This window comes from Elephantulus edwardii, unplaced genomic scaffold (assembly GCF_000299155.1).
Source record: "Elephantulus edwardii isolate Elephantulus edwardi_28Jun2011 unplaced genomic scaffold, EleEdw1.0 scaffold00013, whole genome shotgun sequence".
Classification (NCBI taxonomy): domain Eukaryota; kingdom Metazoa; phylum Chordata; class Mammalia; order Macroscelidea; family Macroscelididae; genus Elephantulus; species Elephantulus edwardii.
Genome location: NW_006399763.1, coordinates 24,706,208 through 24,711,549, shown reverse-complemented (window position 1 = coordinate 24,711,549; position 5,342 = coordinate 24,706,208).

The following is a 5,342-nucleotide window of genomic DNA, read 5'->3' as shown; positions in this document are numbered from 1 at the left end:
AGCACCACTTGAGAACTCAAAGGCAACATCTACAATAGCCAATCACAAATTAAGATACTTGAGAATCAACCTAACTAGAGGCACAAATAACCTATAGAAAGAAAACTTCAAAATACTCTTGGGTGAAACAGTAAGATACCTAAATAAATATGTAAATATCTCCTGTACACGAATAGGAAGGATCAATATAGTGAAAATGACAATCCTACCCAAAGCTGTATGTTTAATGCAATCCCAACATAGATTTCATGCATTCTACATCCTCTATAACACTGTCCAATTTTCTTGTATTCATACTTCTTACTTTGTACGTACCAATCACAAGTGCCTGAAACTGTTCCTCTTCATTTGTGTACCAATCACAAGTGCCTGAAACTGTTCCTCTTCATTTGTGTTTCCAAGAATAAGCTCTCAGCCTCCAGTACCATATCTACTGGTCAAAGTGTGTTCTATTGTTTATAAGACTTTTAAAGGCTTGTTATTTCACGAGTGGAGGTCTAATCCTTCTTCCTAGTCTATCTTAATTTAGATGCTCAGCTTTGGTATAATATATGACAGATAATAATTTTACAAAAAACAAAATTCAGTGTTGTCTCCACCATCCACTCAGTGTGAGTACAGTGAGAAAGGCCGACTTGAGTACTCCCTGCACACAAATTGAAATTACTTAAGTTGGCATGGCTGATCTCATGCAACCCCAGAGACAAAGGTTTCAGAAGAGAAGGAACCATCTGGTGACTCTCTTCGCCAGAGCCAGCACTTTAGGTTCATGCAACGGAAAGAAGGAACAAGGAACTGAATTTCCCTGGGGAAATGTCCCTCCATTTGAGATCAGTGCCTCCACCACTTCAGGACCAACCCAGGTGCTAAACAGGACAAGCAAGTTTTGGACAGAAAGCTACAAGCAGAGAAAGAATTTTTCAGCTTGCATAACGAGATGCAAGAAAGAGAGCTGACCTGAAACATTCTTGGACAGAAACTGCTCAACGGGATCCCCAGTCTCACACCACTCAGCCACTCTGAAGATGAAAGAGGACAATAAAGTTTAGAAGAGGGGAGCAAATAAGGCAAAATTCCTGAAGGGCTGTATTGTAAATGTTAAGAAAGACAAATTTTCCCAGAAAGGACTTTCAGTAGAGTAAGTGATTTACCCCATAGATTGAATATTTTAAGCTGGCAACTAATCAATAACCTAATAAAGATAAGCACTACCAACAATTTATGTCAACACTAGAGAAGAGGCTTCACACTTAACAAGAAAAACATCACCTTATGTGAAGAAAACAGCAGGGAGCTATAAACGCTATGAAAAGGAAAATTAAGCTTGTATAAACAAACAAAACAAAAACCAACAACAACAAAAAAACCCACAAAACAACAAACAGAGTATACTGCAGATGCCATGAATACCACAAAACGAAGAATGTAGAAGATGCATATTGATACAGAGATTATGGAAGAAAATACAAATAATGGAAGAAGCAATGGAAGCTACAAATAAAATGAGTGCCCTGGAGGTAGAGAACGAGAAAAATATATATTGATGCAGAGTTATTTAAGCCGCTGCTGAATAAGATGCAAATGATGGAAGAAACAAAGAAGCTATTAAGAAAGCAAATACTTCAGAGACAGAGAATTAGAAGAAATATATTGGTGAGAAGAATTTGTAAAACTATGGAAGAAAATGCAAAAGATGGAAGAAAGAATTGAAATAATAGATACAGAGGTACAAGAACTCAAAAATTATCATAAGATACAGAGGGGACAGTCAACACAATACTGGAAATAACAGAAATGCATGAAAAATGCAATTTGTATACTAAGACAGAAATGGCAGAAGTGTCCAACATGCTAGAGGAACAAAAAAGTAGAACATAAGATATGGAGCAGAGAGTCAGTGAGCTGGAAGACAAGAATCTCAACATAAATATGCTAGAAGAAAAACCACATATGAGACAAATAAATGAATAAAATACTATAATTGTGTAGGATGATACTAAAAGGAACAACATACAAATAATTGAAACTCCAGAATATGAGAGGAACAGGGAAATCACTGAGAAAATCACGGAAGATGTTGTTGTTATATATCATCATGTTGCCTGTGAGTCATAACAACCCTATGTAAAAGAGCCCTAAACTCTGCTCTATCTTGTGCCAATCTTATTGTTTCTGACACACCAACCCCCATTACACCAGTCACTGATTCAATCCATCTCATTGAGGGTCTTCTTCTTCTGCGTTGTTCCTCCACCCTCCCAAGAATGACATCTCTCTCCAAGTACTGGTCCCTCCTTGCAACATGTCCAAAGCATGTTAGATGTAGCATCTTAGATGTTAGCTTCAGAATCTTCCCAGGTATAATGAAGAAAGAGGAAATCTACATTCAAGAACCTCAGCAGTAACTAAATAAACTAGACTCAAAAAGAAAAACATCAAGACATATAGTCAAATCCTCCAGAATAAAAGATAAGGAATACTAAAAGCAGTACAAGAAAAACAAAGAGTCACCTACAAAGAAAATGTAATTAGATTAAATTCTGATTTTTAAGCAGAAAACATGACAGCAAGAAGACAATGGGATGACATATACAGAAAGGTGAAAGAAAACAGTTGTCAACTGAGGTTCCTGTATTCAACAAATCTCTCCATCAAATAGGAAAGAAAAATTATATCCTTTGCAAAAAAGAAGAAACTTAAGGAATTTGCAAAAATAAGACCAAATCTATAAGAACTTTTAAGGAAAGTCCATCACACAGAGACACCAAAGGAAAGTGGATGGATCATAGTAACAAGAAACAACAACAAAATAAATGGTAATTATAAAACCTGGCCTGAAAATAAGCTTGGAAGGGTGGGATGGACAGCGCAAGAGGAGAAGACCCCGAATGAAATAGACTGATACAGTAACTGGGGCAATGGGGGTTGGTGTGTTAGAATTAGTAAGACTGGCTGCTGTACATAGGGTCATTATTCATCACAGGCGACTCAACCAATAACATTCTATGGCAGGTGTGGAAGCAGGAGTGACATCCACTTCATAAGCAACTTGTCTCCTAAAACTCTATGAACTTTGATAACTGTCGACAGTTGTAGAGGGGCTTTAGGCCTTTTGTCCATAGTGTTGCTATGAGTTGTGCTCAGCTTGAAGGCAATCAAAAACAGCAACAATATAAATGGATCAAGTGTAACAATCAAGAGGAAAAAAAGAAGCAGAATACATAAGAAAACAAAGCCCATCAATTTGTTATCTACAAGAGATACATCTAAGAAAAGACAGGGTCATGGTAGACACAGTCTAATGGTGATTCATTTTATAAGCATAATAAAAGGACTGATTGTATAAAACACAATGTGAATGAAGAACAGAGTGACACACGATGTATACAAACTTTGTAAGCAAATATAAAATATTTTTTAAAGGTAATTACAATGACAGTGAAAGAAGAAAAAACACAGATTTCAGAAGTGATTCTGCATATTGTATTAGTGTGCCAAGAAACCAAAGCAAAGGAAGAAATCAGGAAGTTAAGGAGTTGAACAAAAGATTTAAAAGGACAGCTCAGACCAGAAAGATGAAGAAAAGTATTATACAAAATGTGTGAAAAACTAGACTGTGAAAATAAAAAGAGATGAATTGGCTCCTCATACCTCAAGCTAACGGAATTAAATAGAAAGTTCAAACAATGAGTTACAATCCTTAAAGATGTTGTGGGCAGAATATACTGAATCATCCAAGACACATCAAAAGAAGATGAAAGGAGTACAATGTGAGTGCACAATAAAAATGGCTGACATAGAAGAATTTTATGAAACAATATATGATCAAGAGGCAATGGTGATGTATGTGAAAGCTTAAGCTACTCTGAAGGAATTGGCAAAAAATAAGACTCCAGTAATTGATAGACTACCAATTGATAATGGATGTTTTTCTGGAAGTGTTCACCAGGTTATGCCAAGAGATCTGGAGGACAGCTACTGGCCTACTGACTGAAAGATATCCATATTTATTCTTATTGACAAAAATGGTAGTCCAACTCAGTGGGGAAATTATAGAACGATAACACTAACTTCACATGTAAGCAAAATTCTGCTAAAGATTATCCAAAAAGAATTGAGGGAACCATTGGCCCAGAACTGCCAAAAGAGTCTATGGCACTACTGACATCAATGCCAGTTATCAGATGGACCTTGGCTGAAAGCGAAGAGTACCAGGAAAATATATATTTGTGTTATATTGACTGTGCAAAGGCATTTGACTGTGTGGATCACAACAAATTGTGGCTATCTTTCAGAAGAATTAGTGTCCAAGAACACTTGATAGTGCTTATGTGAAATCTACACTTAGCCCAGAAAACACTCGCTGGAACAGAGCAAGGGGCATAGTATGGCTTAAATTAAGAAAAGAGTGCATCTAGAATTTGTCCTTTCTTCATAATTTTTCAGTCTATATACAGAACAGATCATTTGGGAAGCTAGGCATTAAGAGGAAATATGTGGCATCAAGATTAGAGGAAGATTTATTAACAGCCTTCATTAGCAGGATGATTCAACCTTACTTGTCCAAACTGAGGAAGACTTGATGGTCAAGTCATGATAGATGGAGAAGAGGTTGAGACTGTGAGCATTTTCTGCTTGTTCATTTCCACAATTGACACTCTTGGTATCAGCAATCAGAATATCAACAGAAGAGTTACAGTGGGAAAATATGCTGTGACCTCTCCAAAGGTCAGGTAAAGTGAGGGACTTCTCTAAAATGTTGAAGAACAACCATGTCAATCTAGAGAGTAAGTTGTGAACAATCCCCAAAATTGTCTTTGCCATTACTTTTTATGCATCAGAGAGCTAGATAATGACCAAGAATGATGGAAAAATGAACGCTTTTGAGTTATGCTGTTGGAGAAGAGTAATCAACTTACTGTGGACTGCCAAGAGAACAAACATGTCTTGCCTGGAGACAGTGAAACAAGTTTGCTTCTTGGAGGCAAGGATTTTGAAGCTCCATTTCAGATACTTTGGGTATGTCTGACTAGCAGGATATCATGCTTGGAAGGCTGGAGGATGAAGGCCCAGGATGAGATGAATTGCCACAGTAACTGTAGCAATAGAGGCAGGTAGGTGTGCTGGAGATAGTAAGATTGCCTCAGGAAGGGCAGTGTTCATCCTATTTTTCTATAGGGTGGCTAGGAGTCTTAGTTGAAATATGCCAATTGGTATGCCTCAACTCCTGGAGCCTTGTTTTTTGCCAGTTCCTTCAGAGCAATTTGAACTTCCTCCTTCATCACCATAGGCTCTTGCTCATATGTCATTTCATTAAATTCTTCTGTGTCAGCCAATTCCTT